We start from the raw sequence: 25,067 nt of genomic DNA, 5'->3' as shown, positions 1-25,067 counted from the left end.
TTGAGGCCATCAGCCTTCTTTAACATACCACTAGAATATAGGCGTACAAAAAATAAATGCAGAGAGAAGTAGTAAATAAATACTCGTAGAAAATAAATAAGAAATAGAATAATTGAACAGGCTGGACAAAAAAAATATTATAATCAAAATAAAAATTTAAGACGGCGTTCTCCTTTTATCTCAATACGGTTATTGCAGTGCTCATAAGGCAATTCTAAACATTTTAAGAAATTGCCCTGTTCTGTTATTTCTTGTCGGACAACCCTTCCAAAATTAGGTACCGGTACTTTATCTCTGAACTGTGGTTGACGTTGTAAGCAAAAGAAGAGATATTACTAAGGAATATGCTGCTAGTGCTTAACGACAGCTGTAATCAGTATGAGATGAAAATAAATACAAACGATATGATCACGGTTTTCAGAAGAAAACTAAAGAAGGTAAAAGTGCGCATTCGAAATGAGACAGTGAAACAAGTAGACAGCTTCAAATACTTGGAGTGTACTATAAGTAGTAACATGAATGCTGCCAGGAAGTCAAGAGTAGGATGGAAATGACAAAGAAAGCTTTTAATAGAAAAAAGAGTGGCTTCTGCAGACTTCTGGAAAAATAACTAAGGAAGAGACTAGTGAAGTGTTGTGTGTGGATTGTGACATTGCTTGGGGTAGAAACATAGAGATTAGGGCGAAATGAAGAGAAGCTACTAGAAGCATTTGAGATGTGGGTATAGAGAAGAATGGAGCGTGCGAAATGGATGGACAGAATAAGAAATGAAACTGTGTTATAAAAAGGGATGAAGAAACAATAATGTTGAAACTGATCAGGAAGAGAAAATTGAATTCACTGAGTCAGTGGCTAAGAAGAAACTACCTACTGAAGGATGCACCAGACGAAATGATGAACGAAAGAAAAATTCAGGACAGAAGAAGATATCAGATGATAGACGACATTCAGATATATTGATCAAATGCGGAGACTAAGAGAAATGCAGAAAATAGGAAAGATTTGAGAATGCTGAGTTTGTAATGAAATACCTACCCTTGAGCAGAACACTATGAATGAATGAATAAGGTATAAGGGTCGAAATACTAAACATTATTTCTAGCAAAGTATTACACAATCCGTATCTGATGTACGTCTATACAGGTAGGACCTCCGTATTTTCTACGTCAGCAAATCATAGCTACAATAAAATCACATCATGAGGGTGGCGTATGCGCTAGAAATGTTGCGCAGTGTCATATTACTGTGTACGTGGTACAGCTACATCAAAAGCAGTCTTAAGTTTTTTCATAGGGTAATGTATGGATTATATATCACAGATAGTTCTGTGGGTGGACTACAACTAATACAAATATTCGAGCTATTTCTTTGAAGAAAACGTTGGATTGGGTTCTTTAGGTGCGCAGTTCTGACACTTCATCTGTAGCATTCGAATACATGAGACGCTAGAAATGTGTGTATTAATAATATCTATGCAAAATATCGGATTTCGAGACTGCCTAGTCGTCCACAACTCTTATTAAGTTAGGCCTGTAGTTTATTATTTTTATTTATTGGGTTATTTTACGACGCTGTATCAACATCTCAGGTTATTTAGCGTCTGAATGAAATGTAGGTGATAATGCCGGTGAAATGAGTCCGGAGTCCAGCACCGAAAGTTACCCAGCATTTGCTCGTATTGGGTTGAGGGAAAAGCCCGGAAAAACTTCAACTAGGTAACGTGCCCCGACCGGGATTCGAACCCGGGCCACCTAGTTTCGCGGCCAGCCTATAGTTTAAGAGGCGAGACCTGGCATGAATTGCGCGAGAAGGGAAAGATTAGGAGATCACAAAAAGAATTTGGCATATGAGGTGTGACAGTTGTTCATATTACACGAATCTGCCAACCAGGAAATTCAACTCAGACTAAAAACTTATCTTCCTACTCCTTACCCACTGGTGATATTGACACGGCGCATGGTAGGGTCACAGGACAGGTTTTGCCTCGTCTACTATACGATTATTTAGTCCTGACAGTCGCCGGCAATGTGCGTCTGGGTCAGGCGAGTCCATTAAGTTACGCCAAGGAATGTTTAGGTTAGTGTGTCGCCTGCAGTCAGAGCGATCGGATGTCACGCATGCGGTATAGCGTTGTGTTTCCAGTACAGTTAAGCTGTACTGCATTTCTTTACCGATCGCTCGCCCTTATCTCTACTCCGGAACTCTCCCCACTACTCCTATTACTTAGCCTCTTTCGCGTCGCCGAGCTGTCAGGACTAAATAATCGGTTTGTACTATCTGACGTCAGGAATGAACCGGGGGACAACTCGAGAAGAAAAAGTAAATTTTATTTCGAGTCGCCTGGAATTTAAAAATATATTTTACTAGTATTATCAATTGGTGGCCACGGTGGTCTAGTGGCTAGAGCTCTGCACTAGTAATCATGTGCATCAGGTTCGATCCCCGGCGTATCCCCGATTTATGGATTTATAACTTGTGTTGGGTAAGCCCGTAGCCCAGGTAACACAGGGGTTTTATCCAGGAGCTCCGGTTTCCCTGTGACATCCTAACAAATCTCCATCGTCTCATCTCATCACGAGTGACTTACATTAATGTAATCGCCTTTACGAAAGCAAGCATAATATGCAAATCTAGTCTTTCAGGTGAGGCTCCCTGTAAAGCAGACTTGAATAATTTCAAGGGAAAAATGGTTCCTGGGCCGGGTATGGTACGCTCAACCAGGGGTCCCGGGATCGATACCCGGCCCCGGAACAATTTTTCCCTTGAAATTATGCAAGCATTATATTAATTTAATGTTTTTACTACTACTTAAGTAATTTTTCTGATCTTCGCTGAGACAAGTTAGAGAAGTTACATCTGACACTACAGTATAGCATAGACGCCTTCATAACTTATTATTAGTATCAGTGGCGCCAAGAGACCATGAAGGGCTGAGGCCGTGGCCGTACAGCATCCAACCACAACGAAGGTTTCATGTGGTCAGCACGATGATTCCCTAGTCCTTATAGTTGGTTTTCGAAAGCAGTTTTTGTTACCTATCGCAGCTGTCTAAATAATGCTGGGTCTCAGTTTTTTCTGAGATCTCTGTGCAGTTTGTCTTATTCTGGTGTTTCTGGTGTTAACATTGAATTTTTACATTTTGTATCTTGTTAAGCTATGCTAAAACAAGTGAAATAACATTTATTACGACAATGGATTGGAAATTATTCCATCTTTACCACCGAGGGAAAAGTTATATTATTTAAAATTGTCTGTAAGAGTACATTTTTAACTATCAGGCAATTTTTGCGACATCTTCCACAGTTTGAAAAAAAAAACTAAAAAATTGGCCTACTATTTCACCTATTCCAATAACCTAAAGTGGACTACTTAAAAACCTAAGAATTCGGTCCCTAATAATTACATAATGTTTCGTAGAAATACAGGGACATCATTTTATTTTTACTTCAATTTTTATTGTACCTGAGTTTTTGAATGTACTTCACTCCCACTCCTTCTACTAATGAAGTTCAACCGTCCTCTACACAGATCCAAGACCGCATATACAGTCATAGTAGCCTTACGGTCATAGTAAACAGTACGTTCCAAAAATTAGTTCGCGTTTTCCAGTGACGAAAGAGTTTTCAATATTGCATCATTTTCGCACAGATACTGTCGTCCATTTGCCTACTTCGCATTCCGGTTTTCCCCACCTGCTTCTATTCGCCGCTCTGTAAAGGTTAGTGGCTGGGCTGTCTTAGCTCTTTTCTGAGAACATTAATTTCTTTTAGGAATTGGACGTCTAAGTAATAGTATACCCATTCAACTGTTTAAACTAACTTAAATAAAAGGGCCTCGTTAAGTAATTAACTGTCACGTGATTTCCCCCCTTTCTCTGATCCTGCGACATAACCACTTGGACAGACAGTAGATAGCATGTCTGAGTAATTTTATCTTTTCGGATCGGGCAGAAGTGAAGATTGAATTTACAGTAAGTAAGGTATTCTGAGAGTAGGTATAGAATTATTTCAACGTGAGTTACTAGTACGAAGGACGAAACTAGTAATTGGAATTACACACATTCGAACTGAAGCCTGTATCGAAACGAACGGCCACCATTTTGAAAATGTGTTTAAATATCCTTATTATGATTATTTTTCAATTTAACTTCAATCTCTATAGTGTACGGTAATGTGCTGTAGACAGTATAATGTACACTGCATAATGAATACGTCCGCATGGACAGCTCAATTCGTGAGTAAAAACACTTATTGTTAATACTGTACTGTATTTTGATTAAACAAAAACCTAATGAAAATTATCAAACTCAAAAGCGTGATATTTCCTAGTTTACGTAAATGGATGAACTACTTTTCTTCCCTCCTATACCTAGTAAAGTGATTTGTTTGTATATTACGCCAGTATCATCGAACTCCAGTCGTGGAAGTGGATATCAACCGTTGATCCAATGGTATAGCCAGGTTAATATTAGAAATGTTAGTAAAAATAAAATGATGTACCTATACCAGATGAACAGCTTAGGATAAAATTGTTAAAACGGAAAACTACATACTAAATATCTATATTAAATATGCACATATCTCAAGGCTAAAGTACGACGTTATTGATTACAATGTCTTTCAGCTATTCACTAGAGGAAATTTCTTCTGAACTATGCCGGAATGATTCCAATTTTTTGTTCGAGTGATTCATACAGTATTTACGAACGTAATGATGTACTGTTCCCTAAAGCAAAAACATGGAATTCATTACTTTTCTATGAATAATTTATGAGGGGGATGAAAGAGCATGAGAAAATATGAGAAGGAAAGAAAGAAAATGTAAATAAATTGGAAGAGACAAGAAAAGATAAACAAGAACAATATTTCTAGCATGAAGTCCTGTTTCAACTTTATGATCGTTTATTTTCGTAATTTTTAATTGTATGTACTCGAATAATGCAAAGTCAATAAAACTTTAATGAAAAATACAGGTCCATGTTAAAATATGAAGAAAAGTAGTTCGAAGTTTCATCAAGTTTATAGTTCACTTTAGAAGCAGTGGTGTATTTCTAAACAAAAAAGCGCCCCCTGGCTCTGGGAATTTGGTAACAGCGGTAGTTATCATAATCATCATCATCATCATCATCATCATCATCATTATCACTATGTCCGCAGGAATATTTATGGATTGTCAGGAGAAAATACACGTGTTCGAATCTTGATACAGAGGTTGTTGTACTAGATGTACGGAATTGTTGAAATTGTTTAAATATGAACAAAATATGACTTTTTATAAAATGAAAAATTTGACTATAATATGAAGTACACCCCTGTTTAGAATTTATGTTGAAAAATGCTTTAAAATTAAATAACGAGTTGATATAGGTAATCAGTCTTTTAAAACGTTACCTCAATTTCTTATTTTATTGTTATTACGAATTAGGTCAACTTAAAACTATTTTATCTTCATTTTCTATTGTGAGTAATCTTAAACTACATTAACATTTATAATACTTTTTTTACCTAATGGCGGGAACTTGAATGTGCGTCATTCACCCACATGAAGCCAGTGGTCGTAATATGTTCCAATAGAAATGAGTGTGATGAATAGGCTTCGTATTCCAGCTACCTAAAGACTGAAGTTAAAGACACATTGAGTATATAGTACGCCGAACACAGGTAATGCAACGGATAAGGATATAAACAAACTCATCTCGCTGCGTGTTCGTGGAGTACAGTCAACTCCCGACATTCTGAAGCTATACTATTAAACACATGCTTGAGCAGTGATGTTCATTTTCGTCGTGATCTTTGCAGTGAATAATAATGTGCATTCGTAAATTACGGAACTTGATATGAATTTATATTTTAAGAAATTCTTTCAATAGCACATGACGTTATTGGTCCGTGATATAGTACAAGATATTCCTATTATCTGATATTTTTTCGTGTTTCATTACGATATTGCATGTCGCTCATCACTCAAAACCCACTAATTTTCTGCGTACTTCTAGAAATCCCCTAAAATGTAGATTAATTATTTAATTTATTAATTGGGATGTTGGTAGTGAACATCATGGTAGGCTACACAAATCCATGCTAAACGTCGAGTTAATATCTTCATAATTTTCAGATTTTTATGGTACTGGTTCTTTTGATTACGTTCAACACACTTTTTGTGTTTTTTGGTATTGAAGTGTCTTTCAGTGCACTATTTTTGTCACGTTTACGTTCATTTTACACAATTTATATGTAATGTTGTCTATTTTGACAGTTAAAACATTAGTTCAAATATCCTTAGCTATGCCTTGCAATATTACACGCTTGAGCGTCTTACCTAAGGCATTTTACCTCTGCAGTGAACCTTCAATCAGCCACAAAGTTGCAGTTATTTAAATAATATGACTAGTAAGACCAGTGATCCATAAGACTACTCGCTCTGACTGCGTCCCGATTTTGACTTTCTAGAGAAAGAGGGCAGAGGATGCGTAACTATTTTGTATACGAACGTACCTGTACCTTCTCTGTGACGTCACATATACTTCGAATCAGGCAACTTCTTTCCAGTTTATAGGTAGCTGAAATACGGAGCCTAGTGACGAAGAAAGTTGGTATACCGATTTAACTGATGGGAAAATTAGGATTGCTGAGAGATATGTGAGGCACGTGTTCTGCAATATTCTGACAAATAAAAACTGAAATGCTAATTTCTCTCATATTTTGAAGCTATTTTTGTGCCTTGCGGTATATATCGGCAGCTATAATATCTCGTATTTAAGTTTTCTTTTACAGTTCCTAATCGTTTACAATTTTTCCCGTTGTGTTTAATCCTGGGGCTATTTTACCGTTAAACTTTACAACCTTTCACTTTGCAGTTTGCAGTTTTCAGTGTAGTTTCTGTTCGAACACTGTTCCACTATCAAAACTAGTTCGAAAAGTGGAAAGGAAAAGCAGAGGAGACTTTTCAAATGTACTAGGACATTCGATACGTAATGACAACAGTGATGTAAATCAACGCTCCTAGCAGTGACCATTTAAATATTATAGTACGTAATACAGCAGCAATTATTTCATAAATATGCAACTTTGAAAGTCTCGAAGTAACTATATTTTGTAAATATAGTCACTGTTTCTGATTTGTAGCACATGTTCAGTAGGTCTCTATAAAAATCCAAGTTGCAAGAGGGGGAAAAAAATCTAACTCGGTGCTATAGCATATTAAAAGAAGCGTATGGGAGAGAACTCCTATCACAATAAGCTATTGCAAGATGGGTGGAAGCGAGGAGCTGGCAACTAAAGAGCTTTAGATTAATCAGTGAGAGAAACATCCAGAAATGATGCTGCAGATGGAGTCTGCCATCTCCCACGGATTTGGCAACGTATTGTTGACATGATAGGGAACTATACTTGAAGTTGTAATGCTAAAAGTAACCTAAATAAATTTAGCGTGAAACAGTAACTACGTTGCTATTACTTTTCGAATGCCCTGCTATTATTACTTTTGTTCCACCATTATAATAATTTTAAAAAGTGCAAAGCCATATGCTGGAAAGTGAATGGGAAAAATGAAGAACCAAGTCTATTTGCCATTAAGACTAAATTCATTATATTTAGCAAATCATTGCTTTGAATTCAAAATAATTTAGATAAAAGTATGATGAGAAGAGAAAAAAATTACTATTACATGAATAAAGTGAGGGGGATCCCAAAAAGAGTATATAAAAACAGGATAAATATCCATAACTTAAGTTTGTCTCAATTGTGTGATTGTTTTCGAATTATGCTAACTGAAGCAAATTATGAATAATTTCAAGGGAAAAATTGTTCCGGGGCCGGGTATCGATTCCGGGATCCTTCGCTTAGCGGACGAATGCTCTACCGACTGAGCTACAGCAACTACACCCGACATCGTCCCTATTTTTCCCTTTATATCCACACAACTCAAGTGGTCTAATAAGGCACCAGAAACCCAACTTTGAGTGCACACAAACTCTGTGTGACTTGAATTGTGATTTTTCTGGGACGGTGTCGGATGTAGTTCCTGGGTAGCTCAGTCGGTAGAGCATTCGTGCGCTAAGCAGAGGGTCTCGAGATCGATACCCGGCCCGGAAATAATTTTTCCCTTGAAATTATTCAAATCAGCTTCACTGGGAGCTTTACCTGAAAGCCGGATTTGTATGAAGCAAATTATGTTCTTCAAAGAATTGAGTCTAGTCTAGAACCAAAAACAACAAGAAGTTTATCTCTTTTACGTAAAGAAAAATAAATTACTCGTACGCCATGTCTTCATTGGCTAGGAAATGGAATTCAACAACTTGGAGTTTCAATAACTACTCTTCTGCAAAATCTTTGTAGATTCAAATAAAAATTGCAAAGCAATCTCTTACGGAGAAACAGAAATCAAAAGTTGAAAAGTGAAAAGTTGCGAAGTTGCAAAATTGAATGGTGGATTAGGCCCGTGATAATTTTATAATATTAATTCTTTTCACTGCTAAAATTACAATACATAAAAACTATTTGATTGAACATATTCATAGAATTGTCGAGTGTAATTGTCGCGCAAATCAGAAAAAAATACAGAACGTCCCGAAACGAAATGCTGCTTATGAGCATTGTACGTTGGTATCGAAGAAATAGTAATAATAACAGTAATATTGATATTAATAATACTGAACTCCATCATAGTGGTAATGAGTTTTATAGACCTTCGTCTGTCCTCAAACACTATCTGTGTGTACCTTCACTATGAATGTTATGTATAATCGTGATAACACACAGGTACATGCTTAATATTAAAATGTAGTGTGTTGTATATTCAACTTACTTTTGGTTTCTGCAAATTGAATCGTTATGCATATACAAATACAACCAACTTTCGTCGTTGTCTAATATTTACGCATCAAGTTTGACAAATATGGGTGCGAACGACCAACGGCATCAATGTCATCGGATATGGTTGTTTGACCAGCAAAGCTGTACACATTATTCAAATTGGAAACTCGAAGAATCAAAACTACTAAATTTCTGTCGCCATATACGGAGTGTCCCAGGATGAATGTAAAGTACTTCAGGATAATGTACTTAAGGTTAACCTACTTCGATTTGACCTGATATACTTATTTTAGAAATCTGACGGCTGTGGAGATATTGATGGGCGAACTTTCAAATTGATAGAGGCATCATGCATGTATTTCTACGTTTTAGAACAATGTGATAAGGTACATTATTGAAAATGCTGTATCTTGTGCTGGTCTAATATATTTCTTTCATATTAAATACAAACTCAGTAAGAAAATAAAATAATTACACAAGGAAAATTATTCAGGTTAGCTTATAAGATTATTCAAAAATATGTTCCCATTTGAAGTGATAATAAGTTTGTCAAATTTTTAGATTCCACAAAAAAAAAAAAAACACCAATTTGTTCGTAAATAAATGGGATTTAATTAAAACACGAACAAATTAAATATGACCACTACCGTGTAGTTCAATAAGAAATAGTTCTTCTATGCTATAAATGGCATTAGTAAGCACATTTCTAGGGATATTTTCAATGACATCTGATATTAACTGTTCAGTTCCTCACGTGTAGTAGGTCTACTAAGAAATATCTTTTCTTTTAGATAACACCATAACCAGTACTCAGCTGGATTTATGTCTGGTGACCTAGAAGGCCAACTGTTCGGAAAATTCCTACTAATTACAAGATCACCAAATGTGTTGCGCAGTAGTGTTTTTACATTATTGTTTATGTGAGGTCTTTATGTCGTCTATCATCTGATATCTTCTTCTGCCCCGAACTCTTCTCTCGTTCATCATTCCTTCCAGTGCATCCTCCATTATGCAGTTTCTTCTCAGCCAGTGACCCAACCAATTCCTTTTTCTCTTTCTGAACAGTTTCAGCATCATTCTTTCTTCACCCACTCTTCTCCAACACATCTTCATTTATTATTCTGTCTGTCCACTTCACACGCTCCATACTTCTCAGTATCCTCATTATTTTGAAAATTTGCACATTTTTTCTCTTTTCTGATTTAAAAATCTTTCATCTGATCATAATGAAACTATTTTTCTCCTTTATACAATTTCCTGAAATGCAGTTTCGAGATTCTAAAATTAAGTTAGCGATATGCAAGAATACTTAGTAGGCTACAGCAAGGGGATGAAGTGTACAAATTATGAAGTCTCTACCTTAAAATTGTAGAAAATAGAAATTTCACCCATCACTCCTCTTAAATGTTAAAAAGAACATCGGTGAACATTACATAAATACATTGATTTTATATACCTATATGATTTACAAAACTTGTTTCCTTGCACAAGATAGGGACCGATGGTGGGCTTATGTGAGGGCGGCAATGAACCTACGGATTCCTTAACAGCCATAAGTAAGTTAGTTTCCACCAACACTGTAACAGCATAGCGTCGATGGATTTTGCAAGATCAGAATAAACGCCCATTGTGTTATTGTACTATTTGTTTTACAGATTCTGTGGAAGAGAGCTACATCTCTAATTTCCTTCTGGGAAATGAACTGTGGTTCTCTGGATTTGTTGTGGTACAAGCCACTGCTTCAACTGCAGCACAGAATTTCGTACGTAAAATGTTTAAATTTTCATCGCAGCGAAAACACGTTGCAAGAACTCTTTTAAACTTTCCTCCCAGTATTAATCAAAGTTTGAGCAATAAATCTCTTCTGACCTCTTGTTCATTTTTACATTTTATAAATGGTAGCAGAGCGTTTTCCTTACACATTGAGATAAAATGTGAGAAACTGAGAGTATAGCATCTAAAAACACTGAACACTAATTTAAACGAAATAGTCGGAGCCATACCAACTAAAAACAGTCTCTAAATGGCGGAGCTATTCGGAAACTACTGTAGAAGAGAAAGTAATGGAGATTCTGTTATGCTCCACGCATTATTTGTTGTAGGTTATGTTCAGGCTCTGAGCCAAGTTGTTGAAATACGGATTTTTTTTCTTCAGAGAAGTTTGTGTGTGTGTGTGTGTGTGTGTGTGTGTGTGTATGTGTGTGGAGGGGAAAGGGTGAATTGGACGGGGGTGGATCGATTAGTACGCGACTCACTCACACATCTTGTTACTCTAACTTCCGTTTGCTACCCATTCCTTCTATAGTCCCGTACATTCTGCATAAATAGCGGCTATAGATTTTCAAGTAATTATACAAATACAACGGCAAGAAAACACACGCGCAAGGGAAGGACAAAACAAGAATATTATAATGTTTAGGTGACGGGTTTGGACTTTTTCCATTGCTGGTTGTCACGATAAAAAAATTAAGACACAACGTTTCGAAGGGTGGTTCTCCCTTCGTCTTCAGGTGGAAGGAAGTAGGGAAGAGAAAAAACCTATTGTTGGGATCGTAACGTACAGCTATTCTGTATGACTGATCCTTCCACCTGAAGACGAAGGGAGAACCACCCTTCGAAACGTTGTCTTAATTTTTTGATTGTGACAACCAGCAATGGAAAAAGTCCAAACCCCTCACCTAAACATTAACAATCCACCATTGCTTTCCAACCCCTCATTTAGATCAAGAATATTATAACTGCGCGAACAAAACTTTCCGTAGGAACTAAATTTATTGCTCATTGAAACTTCATTAATCGTATTATTGTGATGTACCGAAGTACGTATGATAGTTCCGTACAGGAATTCTGCATTATCATATGATGAAGGATGGGTGCAGCAGAAAAAAATTCTCTCCGGCACCGGGGCTCGAACCCGGGTTTTCAGCTCTACGTGCTGACGCTTTATTCACTAACAAGGAGAGGACATGCTCTGTATATCACCGAATGACCGTGAGAGGTCGAGAGGAGAAAAGTGGCATGAACGTATGGAAGAAATCTGTAGTGACGTCACCACAAGGTCACAACAAGAGTGTGATGTGTCAAACGAATAAGAGCGGTAATGGAGACGTGTGTGGTGTCGGCGAAAGAAATGAAGGCAACGTGAGCCAACAGCTGGGAAAGGTTAATGTGCAAAAGAAAGTCGAGAGGGATAAGAAAGAGGGGTTAGGGGTAAGAAGTGAAAGTATAGAGAAGGTAAATAGAGCAGTTAGAGGAAATAAGTCGGAGAGCAGCAAGGATAAACAAGCATACAATCTAAGGAAATGGTGTGTCAGTGGAATGAAGGATTAATTAAGGGTGCAGTGAATATGGATGAATAGTGTTTAAGTATGAGAAGGGTCATGATGAGTTATTTAATCAGTAGGAATGAGTAGGACGTATTGTAAATATAGGAAGAGTAGAGGAGCTAAAAGTAGGACTAGACTAGATAGGTATCAGTAGGACAAAAAGTAATATAGATAGATATAAAGCAATTAATAGAGGGTAGGCTTAGTTAAGACTATAGTACAGTAAAATGATTGTAGTGATATGTTAAATAAGTTGGGTCTATGAAAATACTGAGTAGAAAAAGTAGTTGTTACGTTGTTATTAGGAATAGGAAATAGTAGAAGGTAGGAGTAGAGGGAAAGAAGGAATATTTAATAAACACAGAAATATAGGAAGTGTGGTGAACGAATATGAAAGACATAGTGGGTGAACATTAAATGTTGAAGAGATGTCGGTCATTAACATCGAGTATTGTGAAAGTTGTAAATAGTATATGGAAGGGACTGCTGGCCCGAATACTATAATGTGAAGGGCCAGCAGGACCAAAGGTTTGAGTGAGAATAAACCATACCATACCATACCATACCATATCACCGAATGGAATAAGATTGTGTGAGACGAAAGTACAAGACGTACTGTTTAAAGTCATACCTGATATGGGTGGCCAATGACCCCTCGTTTTGGAAATATTGGCTATTGTTTGTGACATACTTCCGTTAGGTGCTCAATAGGGAAGCATTAGACTATGTAACAGCATAGCCCATATGGTTGGATGCTGAGTTGTTATCCAGGCAACCTGAGTTCGAATTTTAACTGGTCCTATATTTTTTCTTTTAATAATGATTAATATTGTAATTACAGTTATCTATTTACATACCTATATCATATTTCTCAATGTATTGAATGCTTCATCATGTTTTAAACAAATTGCTAATTAACTAACATTGTATTGTAAAGGCTAAACAGTAAAATACTGCTCACGTAGGAAGGTAAGATATGTCACTGGTGTCTGTTCTATTTCTGTAGCAGCTATTCCATTTCATTTTGTACTCGATTTATTATGATGTCATAAAAACACACAAAACCATGAACAGCAAATGAAAGAAGGTTGTCCGCAGTCACACACATTTTTCCGCACTTCTGCTGCGAAACAGATATCCTTCACATTCACAAACACTTCTCGTTCGTTTATCAATTTTGATGCATACCACGCATATTTCAACATGGCTTTGAATATAGGAACTGACAACTGAATGTGAATTATAATAATAGTAGTAATAATAATAATAATAATAATAATAATAATAATAGTAGTAATAACTATTAGGTGCTCAATAGGGAAGCATTAGACTATGTAACAGTATAGCCCATATGGTTGGATGCTGAGTTGTTATCCAGGCAACCTGAGTTCGAATTTTAACTGGTCCTATATTTTTTCTTTTAATAATGATTAATATTGTAATTACAGTTATCTATTTACATACCTATATCATATTTCTCGATGTATTGAATGCTTCATCATGTTTTAAACAAATTACTAATTAACTAACATTGTATTGTAAAGGCTAAACAATAAAATACTGCTCACGTAGGAAGGTAAGATATGTCACTGGTGTCTGTTCTATTTCTGTAGCAGCTATTCCATTTCATTTTGTACTCGATTTATTATGATGTCATAAAAACACACAAAACCATGAACAGGAAATGAAAGAAGGTTGTCCGCAGTCACACACATTTTTCCGCACTTCTGCTGCGAAACAGATATCCTTCACATTCACAAACACTTCTCGTTCGTTTATCAATTTTGATGCATACCACGCATATTTCAACATGGCTTTGAATATAGGAACTGACAACTGAATGTGAATTATAATAATAGTAATAATAATAATAATAATAATAATAATAATAATAATAATAATAATAGTAATAATAATATCAAGCTTTAAAAAATGAGAAGACATTAGGATTCGAACTCGGGTTGCCTGGATGACAACTCAGCATCCAACCACATGAGCTACTCCGTTACACAGTTTAACGCTTCCCTATTAGGCACCTAACGGAAGTATGTCACAAACAATAGCCAATATTTCCAAAACGAGGGGTCATTGGCCACCCATAACAGGTATAACTTTAAACAGTGTGTCTTGTACTTTCATGTCACAAAATCTGATTTAATTCGGTGATATACAGAGCGTGTCCTCTCCTTGTAAGCCTCACCGGATTCCAGTTCCGATGCCGGATTGAATCCTCTCAGTTTAAGTTCCACCAACACGGGAAAGGCTTTTGTTGATGATGATGATGATGATGATGATGATTGTGCCAGCAATAAACATACGATATGTTATAATTATTGTATTATTAATAGTAATCTTAATTATATTCGCACAAATAGAAAACTCCGAAAATTCCAACGATATAATTGTCCGGACATGAAAATTGGACTCGTCAGAAAATGAAATGGTAATCAGATAGAGCGTATATATGACCATGTGAAGTATGATCGCCATCAAACAAGTACATATTATGGAAGTGCATTCACTTTACTTCTTCAGACGGCAGGCGCGTTTATCTGTTTACCCTAAGTTGCGCTCGGGAATGGGTTTGATTTTCCCTTGGCCTGGATAGCTACAATCCATACCAGATGTCTTTGGAGCAGACCATAACAAGGGTCTCGATGCATCTCATGTTATCGCTGCGCTCCCATTGGTTGGCGAGTCATTACATAGCTGAGAGCGTTGTAGACACTAGCACGTGCATATCCTGGTTACAGACGGTATTCAGAGACGTGTCCACTACTACAGTTCTATTGCGTCTAGCATCTGTGCGGTGTATGAGCAGACGACAGCAGTACAACTGGTGACTGAAGCAAGAAGGTATGTTCAAAGACACTTTAATTTTCACTTTTCGTTATATGAACGTAGTCGATCACTTAATTCATATACAGACATTTAGTATCGTGTGAACCGCGCTCTCTTGTATTTCGTTCCGTTGTTTATATCTGCTCCAAAGACATCTGGTATAGAGTGTAGTTGAATTTATCTGACATTTTTCCCAAGCGTAAGACGAATGACAGGTAATCCCATGGCGCATCCTCGGCGTCATCTCACCAAATACCATCTCGCTGTCACAAATCCCATCGGCACTAAATAACCTAGTAGTTGATATAGAGTCGTTAAATAACAGATTAGAAGTACTTCGTTTTATTTACCTCCTTTTGTATCGCCTCACACGTCATTGCGGTGTAGAAGAAGATATAGCCTATACATTTTGAGCAACACTAGACTCTCACATTGTCGACATCCTTCATTATGCGGTCAGCACGATGCATAATCGTCACGGAGACGTCAAAGAACAAGTATAATACAATACTTTTCTGTTGATTTTCGAGTTCGTCATTTTTTTCCGGTTATTATATGCTTATTTAAGTTGTGTTAACTCTCGCTAGTGGTTTTATATTTTATTTTATCCGTCTTAGTATTTATTTTATTATTGTAAATATTTTTCTTTTATCACTAATATTATTATTATTATTATTATTATTATTATTATTATTATTATTATTATTATTGTTGTTACTATTATTTGTATCATCAGCATTATTATTTGATCTCTGTAAAATTTATGTAGACTACTGGACTGTACCCGAGCACGAGCATATGCTCACTTCGGGAATCTATTCATATGTATTCATTTCAAATGTAAATTGTAAATAAATTTGAAAAGATTTGAAAAAAAAAAAACAAGAGAGAAATACACAGTACCGTAGAATGGAGATGAATTTCTATCCACTCCTGGAATCGAACCTCGAACCGTTTGGTTGATAAGCTCACATAGCCGTAGCGGTGGACCATTACATTTTTTCTTTACAGTTTTGTTGTGGACTTGCGCTTTTCGAAGTTCTCTTGCCTCTATTTCCCGATTCGTGTATTTCACTGTAGATAACTTATGTACACAGCATGTTTAATTTTCCTAACCCCACTGTGATGCAAATAATACGTACAGCAAGTCACTTATTAAACCTTAGTTTAATTTAAAATCATTGTGACGTTATATAGTGCAATTGAAAATGTAACGTCAAAACAATTTTTAAACTGTTATTTAGAATCACTTGTTTTCTGACACTTTTGCTTTAATATTTTAACACAGAGAAATGCTGAGTCGTCCATTAACAAAAATTAATTAACTCTGTTCCCATGGCAAATACACAGTCTCTTGCCTAATTTATATTCATCGCTGTTTCTGTTTGCTAACCGTAGGTCTGATGGACACTGCGTATGAAGCAAATAATAGAGAGCATTCATTTGAAATAATTGAAACTGTACAATACACTTTTATCAACTTATTCCTTTGTTACATTGCTACCTTTAAAATCCATTACAAAATTATTATTTATAATGAGTCCTGGGTTTAACACTTAATGGATAATGACACTACAAATAATCTATCAAACCAAAAAAAAAAGTTAATCGCTTTAAACTCCACTTAACGAGTATTTCCATTTGCAAAATTTTTAAAGATAATGCAGACTTACAGATGAGATTTTCTATGTTACTGTTAAATATACAATATATATTTTACATGTAATATCCTTAAATCTTTTAAAATTCCCTTTTATGAGATTCTGAAGATTGTGATGGAAATTCTGAAGGCCTCTCTTCAAATTCTACACTATTATTTACATGTTAACACATAATTTTTTGTTTTAAATGTACAAAGCGAATAATTATTTTACTCATTTCATTTTTCTTTATATTTTGATGCCTGTAATTGAACCCAGTGGTCAACCTCACTTCGAGACGATTTACTTTCAATAAATTTTAAAGGGGAACAACTTAGAAAACTCCGTTGGTCTGCGCACGCGTCAATCTTAAAGAGTGAAACAATGTACTATTCACCTCCTACTTCCTAATTATCAGCCAATAGTAGCGCGTACTAATACAAGTTATGCATCAGATGACTTGTCAGTTAATAGCGACAATGGTCCAGATTAATGGAGCGTAAACTCCGATTCCGCCTCCAGGTGAGTGGTAAGGTTTAGTAACCTCCTACAACGGAGTTTTGCCAGTTGTTAACCTGTAGTAGTAGACTCACACAGTATACTTATTATTTAGAGACTGAATCGCATAAAATATAAACTGTAAATTAGCCTTGATCGATTCCGTGTTTATTCTGGGTTGCTATCAATAAGCAAGTAAGAAATCGCCAATAGGACACATAACACATTAATAAAATTGCTAATAAATTACATAGTTTGAAGAGAGGCTTACACATCTGGATTATATGTAGGTCAGCCATATAGTTTTAGAGATCAAGGGTTTAAAAGTGTTTCCTAATTTGTCATAATATGTCGAAATCTCCCCATAGTGGGAGAAGTCAGCACTTCGACATCAGTTTGTAAAAAAATACTTTGATATAAAATGATCACATTGGCATCAGATATGGGAAATGTAGGGAAAACATGTCCATACATATTAGGGAAAAAATTAGGATAAAATTTGCATAAATTGATCCCAAAATTAACATTTTTCCTTAGCGTGTCGAGATGTCCTTAAACGACAGTAACAGAACCTATGCGGTGAGGAATCACTTCTACTTCCAATCGCTCCCAATCACTAGATCATTGATCTACTAGTGATCAGCTGATCCAAGATCGCGGATCTCCCGTCGTCACTGGTATGTGTAAAGCGCGATTGCTAGTTAAAATCACCTTGATCAAAAACGAATTATCATTGCTTCACTGGTGAAGAAAAATTCATGTATTAGCTCATTTCTACAGAAAAACTGCTTCATAGCTACTTTATCAATCACAAATCTCGAAGGAGTTTTAATTCATGGTAAAAAGATGTCATCTACGTAAAGATTAATTTTTTGGTCCTACTGAATATGTCTGTTACGGTAACAATTAATATTAGAGGATAAAAATTCGCTCCGTCGCCGGGGATCGAACCCGGGTCCTTGGCTTTACGTACCAAGTGCTCTAACCATTGAGCTACGCCGAAGTTCAATCCACAGCATCGGATCGAATCCCTCTCCTCCAGTGTTTTTTCCCTTTGTGGCCTGACTCCAAGTTCGATATGCATGTTGACATTTTTATATTAAGTCAACTGCCATGATAATTAATAATATTAATTAATTAAAAAGATGTCAGCTAAGTAAATAAAATACAGTTCTGTTCAGTTGGTAATTGAAGTGGTGGATTCCAAAGTGGCCTTTTTTTTTTTTTTTTTATTTAGCCTTTTCAAGTCTATATATTATGACTGTGCAAGTTTATTTAACAGACTCTCTTAAATTTTTTTTTCAAATTCAAATTCAAATTTATTTACAATTTACATTTGAATTTACATTTGGATAGATACCCGAAATGAGCATATGCTCGTGCAGTCCAGTAGTCTACATAAATTTCAAATAATAATGCTGATGATATAAAATAATAGTAACAATAATAATAATAATAATAATAATAATAATCATAATAATAATAATAGAATAATCGTGACAGAAATGATACAAAGATTGTAATACAAAATAATTTATTAATAATAATAATAATAATAATAATAATAATAATAATAATGATAAAACAAAAATATTTACAATAATGAAATAAATACTAAGACGGATAAAATAAAATATAAAACCACTAGCGAGAGTTAACACAACTTAAATAAGCATATAATAACCGGAAAAAATGCCAAACTCGAAAATCAACAGAAAAGTTCGTTGTATCGCAGACGACAGCAACCGCCGTATTGACATTGTGTTGTGCGTTAATGGTAGTAGTGAGGAGCTGAATGTCTACGTAACTGCCGTTCTCTTCGAATCTTCTCGTACAATCATGGGAAGTTAATGCTGTAAAAACAAAATGTCTACGAGTCAAACTGTTCATTATTACCAGGATAAATACAAATAATACTTGTGTTTATTCAATATCTGCAATTTTTTTTCAAGCGCATCTAAGGATGTCTAATTTATTTTATCAGTTTTTGTCATTGTTCTTGTAACTTGTCATTTGAACTTCGGCCAGTTTTGAATCCACCTCTTCAATTGGGGTTGATAGATTTTTTCAGAAGAATACATCTCACAATCGTTTCTGTATCATAGATCTCGGAAATGCGTTCCTAAAATTGAACTTAGATTTTTTTTGTAAGAATACCACAGTTGGGCTACTGAGCCACCGTCGACGTAGGATGTACAATAAGTTTTGGTAAGATTTACTCATGTTTCGTTGAGTGAAATGAGATATTTCCACTGTAAAACAAGAACAGTAGAAAGTTTGTGTTTAGTTCCGCGAAAAACCGAGTTGTGGAATGAGATTTCAGCAAACCAGAACGAGAGCATCTAGCCACAGCCAGATAATTGTCGCCGCTGCAGTTTAGTGCTCCATGCATACGAATGAAGTGGAGACTCTGCTGGAAGTGAATCGCACGGGTTTGTGAGGTCCCAGTTGGGCAGAAACATAAAATAAATATGAAATAAAACTCGTTAGCAATTTAACATGTCGTCTGTCAGTGTCCTTCTCCTCCTGAACGTGTGATCCGGTACTTATACGTACCATTTCCTCTAAATGCGGCACCTCACTTTGCTGTATAATAAAATTAAGCGTTTATGGTTTGTCTGTTCAACGTACCGGATTTTAAATGTTGCTCAAAAGTAATTACCAGGGCTGTAATTGGGATAATCTGTTAAAACTTAGCAAATTGCGCAAATGAAATTACGTTAACTCCTTTCCGTTAAGTATTCCCACATTCTTGAAACATGAAGTTAAAGTTGATATCGGTAATAGGAAGCATCTACTCTAAAACACATCAAAGTCTTTTCCTTGAGATTTAATTTATCTCTGATCTGGGATTACAAATTAAAGCTGTTGGAAAGCAACAGCCCTTATGTACGGAGTAAGTACGTACTGTACTCCGCTCCAACATTATAAATTGCAGAAACTTATATTCTAATTCACTGTTTGAATTGTGATATTGCTCTAAAATATACTTTCACACAAATTCGTATATGGCAAAAATTCACAAAATCGGACAAAAATGAGATACGTTTCATAGATATTATAAATTATGTATTTAATTAGTATATTTTTTCCTGCACATTATTGTTAATTTGTAGATTGGAATGGAATTTAAGTGAGGGGGCAGGGATGTCCTAGCATTGTGACCTGTTGAGATATATTGCGTTAACCCTCGATATGAAATGAGTTGCGTGCCATAGATCCCCTACACGCACCAACCAACCACATGACTCCCTAACGACCGGCCCCTACAGCCAACAGAAATCCTGCTTCGGCAACTTCCCCCAAAGTAACCCTGTCGGTCCGAGGCGAAACTCCTTCCCCGAGTAGGTCCGCCTCGGGTGCTCGTTGCAGAAGTCGTCCAAGGCCTTTCTGCTGCATTCCACGGAGGCCGGTCGAGAGAGTCAGTAGTTCCGGGAGGCCGCCTGTTGAGTGATCTGAAAACCCAGAAACGGGATGATGAAGAAAGGATAATGGAGGAGGAAAGAAAGTGGCGAAGATGAGTGGGGTTCCAATCGCCTAGTATTCATCCATAGGAATGAGGGAAAAACCCAGAAAAAAACCTCATCCGGGCAACTCCTTCTGACCGGGAATCGAATCCGGGACCGCAGGGTTCGGAGTTAGACTCGCTAACCTCTCAGCCGCAACGGTGGACTAATGTGTAGATTAGTGTTACATAACTGGCCACGATTATTTTAAAGATTATTTTACTTTATTCTACAATTTATGCAATAATGTAAATTCTGTGACGTCTCAAAACTGAGAGACAAAACACCAATTTTCAATTTCTTATCCCTTAAATCTCATGTTGATTACTGGGTTTAAGATTATGTTGAATATGCACACCCTCATATCTGACTGTTAACATGAACTACATGACACATTTTACATATTTCACTTACTTATGGCTGTTAAGGAACCCCCGAGGTTCATTGTCTCCCTCACATAAGCCTGTCATCGGTCCCTATCCTGAGCAAGATTAATCCAGTCTCTACAATCATAACCCATCTCCCTCAAATCATTTTTAATATTACCCTCTCAACTACGTCTCGGCCTCCTCAAAGGTCTTTTTCCCTCCGGCCTCCCAACTAACAATCTATATGCTTTTCTGGATTCGCCCATACGCGTTAAATGCCCCGCCGATCTCAAACTTGTTCCTAATTACGTCAGGTGAAGAATACAGTGCGTGCAGTTCTGCGTTGTGTAACTTTTTCCATTCTCCTGTAACTTCATCCCTCTTAGCTTCAAATTTCTTCCTAAATGCCGTTAATCTCTGTTCCTCTCTCAAAGTGAGCATCCAAATTTCACAAGAACACAGAACAGCCGGTAATGTAACTGTTTTATAAATTCTAACTTTTAGGTTTTTTTAGAGCAGACTGGATGAAAAAGGCTTTTCAGCCGAATAATAACAGGAATTTCCCCTATTTATTGTGTTTTTAATTTCCTTCCGAGTATCATTTATATTTGTTACTGTTGCTCCAAGATATTTGAATTTTTCCACCTTTTCAAAGGATAAATTTCCAGTTTTTATATTCCCATTTCGTATTATGTTCTGGTCACGAGACATTTATTGTGTTTTTAATTTCCTTCCGAGTATCATTTATATTTGTTACTGTTGCTCCAAGATATTTGAATTTTTCCACCTTTTCAAAGGATAAATTTCCAGTTTTTATATTCCCATTTCGTATTATGTTCTGGTCACGAGACATAGGCCTAATCATATACTACGTTGTCTTTTCGGGATTTACTTCCAAACCGATCTCTTTACTTGCTTCAAGTAAAATTCCCGTGTTTTCCCTAATAGTTTCTGGATTTTTTTTAACATATTCACGTAATCCTCATGGACAAACAACTGTTGTAACACGTTTAATTTCAATTATATTTTACAGAATTGAACTATCTCAGAACTGACTGGTAATAAACTTACTCACCGGAAAACAGTCACAGTTATGTTTTTCTTTCTCTAATAAAAAAATTACAAATCACATTTTCACTACAATATCCTACACTGTGGCTCATACCAAACAACTGAAGAGCTGTTCTGGACTCTTGCTGCCATCCAGTGGATATTTATATCGCTTGTAATATGTGTTACAGAACTGACATTAATTTTTAGGGATTGATTTAAATAATATTTAGAGTATTAAAGAATCAATTCAGTGACTATCTTTTGTAATAAACTAATAAATTACAAGGTTATGCTAACATTTAATCCTATCAAATATAGTGTTTCATTGTTTTAATTGCTAAATGACAATAAAAATGAGTTTGAAGATGTACTCAGGGACACGTCACAGAACTGACATTTCCACACTGAGAATTGTTGCTCAGGCATAATATGGTTTAATTACAATTGTCCAAATTAATAATTAAATAACAACATAATGGTTGTCATTGTTTTAGTAGGTAAAATTTTATAATTTCCAGTCTCTCAATAAATTTCAAGGTCATTTTTTGTCCAATTTCGTGATTTCTATCCATACTGTACACGTTTTAGCAATAATAATACTGATGGAGTTGTGTTAGGCGCACACCTATCTGCCTGTCTGTCCGTCTCTTTACAATTTTTATTTAAAAGGTGTAGAAATTCCCCCGAACTAGAGAATATATTTCCTAGGACTAGCGTTACGGAATGCGCGCTGGTTCGAGTCCTCATGGGGGAAGAAATTTTCTCATGAAATTTCGGTCGGTGTATGGGACCGGTGCCCACCCAGCATCGTGATGCACTTGGGGAGCTACGATAGGTAGCGAAAATCCGGTTTCGCAAACCAGCTGTAACGGCTGGGGGGGGGATCATCGTGCTAACCAAACGATACCTCCATTCTGGTTAGATGATCGTCCACCTCTGTTTCGGCATGTGGACGTGTGATCAGCAGCCGGGTGGTCGATCTTGGCCCTGCAAAGGGCTGTAGCGCCATGGATTTATTTTATAGGACATATTTTGGTCAACTTATCTAGAAATACTGCGCAAGAAATACATCCGATCAATCCGTGGCGCGAATAGTCCATAAGAGCAAGGCCCATTTGCCGGATTCCTGACCTTACGCCCACAACTTCCAGTACAGGTACACAATCAAGAAATATTTATTCATTTATTATTTATTTATTTATTTATTTATTTATTTAATCTGACAGGATTAAGGCCATAAGGCCTCCTCTTCCATCCCACCAGCTAGCACATATAAATAAAAAAAAGAAATACAGACTCTGATGAAAATAATGCAAATTAAATTAAAGCCCTATAGAGGGTCAACAGGGTCAAAAGAACACTATAGAGCTCTCATCGAGCTAACACAAGAAAAAAAAAAAGAAAGAAAAACATAGATAGCAATGATGATGGTGATAAATGGCAATAATAATAATACTTACTTACTTACTTACTTACTTACTGGCTTTTAAGGAACCCGGAGGTTCATTGCCGCCCTCACATAAGCCCGCCATAAGTCCCTATCCTGAGCAAGATTAATCCAGTCTCTATCGTCATATCCCACCTCCCTCAAATCCATTTTAATATTATCTTCCCATCTACGTCTCGGCCTCCCCAAAGGTCTTTTTCCCTCCGGCCTCCCAACTAATAATAATAATAATAATAATAATAATAATAATAATAGTAATAATAATAATAATAATAATAATAAATACATTACATATTAATTGTCAATTTTACAACCACATAATTACAATATTTCCTAATATGTCATGGGTTAAGCCAAAGTTGCGCAACCTGAAGGTGTTCAAAAAACATTTCCATGAACTAGAATGTGATTTTTTTTATTTAAATTTGAATTTTAATATTGTCCGACAGTCTTTGACATGGTCAGGGAGAGATTTCCAGAGGCCTGGAATAGATATGCTGAAAGATGAAATATACAGGGTGTTTCAAATATACGGGGCATAATTTCAGGTATGTATTTCCCACATGTAGACAATCAAAATAGTTCATTACAACATGTGTCCGGATATGCTTCATTTCCGAGTTATGGCCTTCACAACATTGAAATTCACCGGAACGTTTTTCTTTCCGCAGGTCGTTGTCATTACAGAAGATGTTCAAAATGTCCACCTCCTGCTTGAATACAGACCTCACATAGATCTCTCATTGACCTGCGAACACGATCCCAAACTCCAGGAGTATTGCGTATGTCCTCAGAACATGCCACAATTCGATTCCGAAGGGATTCCAAATCAGGCACGGAGACGAATAAACCAATGATTTTAAATGGCCCCACAGTAGAAATCGAGAGGGTTCAGATCAGGTGAGCGTGGAGGCCAAGCAATTGGGCCACTTCTACCTATCCATTGATCAGGAAACCTTCGATCCAAGTACCGGCGAGCCGTACGACTGAAGTGTGCAGGAGCGCCATCATGCAAGAAGTGAATGTGTTGACGATTAATCAGTGGAGTGTCTTCTAAAACATGAGGTATGGTGTTTTCCAGGAAGTTTGTGTACGCCTGCCCCGTAAGTCTGTTTACAAGTACATGGGGTCCAACTAATCGATCACCAATGATACCGGCCCACATGTTGAGGGAGAACTGCACCTGGCGATGAGATGGAACAGTTGCACGTGGTTTTTCATACGCCCATACATGCTGATTGTGGAAATTTGTTATGCCATCTCGTGTGAACTGTGTTTCTTCATCTGTAAATAATACTAAGGCAGGAGAGTTCGGATTTACACCACACTGCTGCAAGAACCACTGACAGAACCTAACTCGTGCAGGGTAATCTACTAGTGACAGGGCCTGTACACGTTGCAAATGATAAGGATACAATTGATACTCTTTCAACAGTCTCCAGACAGTCGTATGAGGAACATTGACTTGTAACGCTACCCTTCGTGTGCTGATAGAAGGAGTCATGTTCACAGCCTCCAGAATCTCCTCCTGTACTTCTGGAGTTGTAGATCTTGGTCGCCCCCTTCCCAAACCAG

This window comes from Periplaneta americana, chromosome 12, assembly GCF_040183065.1.
Source record: "Periplaneta americana isolate PAMFEO1 chromosome 12, P.americana_PAMFEO1_priV1, whole genome shotgun sequence".
Classification (NCBI taxonomy): Eukaryota; Metazoa; Arthropoda; class Insecta; order Blattodea; family Blattidae; genus Periplaneta; species Periplaneta americana.
The sequence above is the reverse complement of the archived record's forward strand: the minus strand, read 5'-3'. Positions refer to the sequence as shown.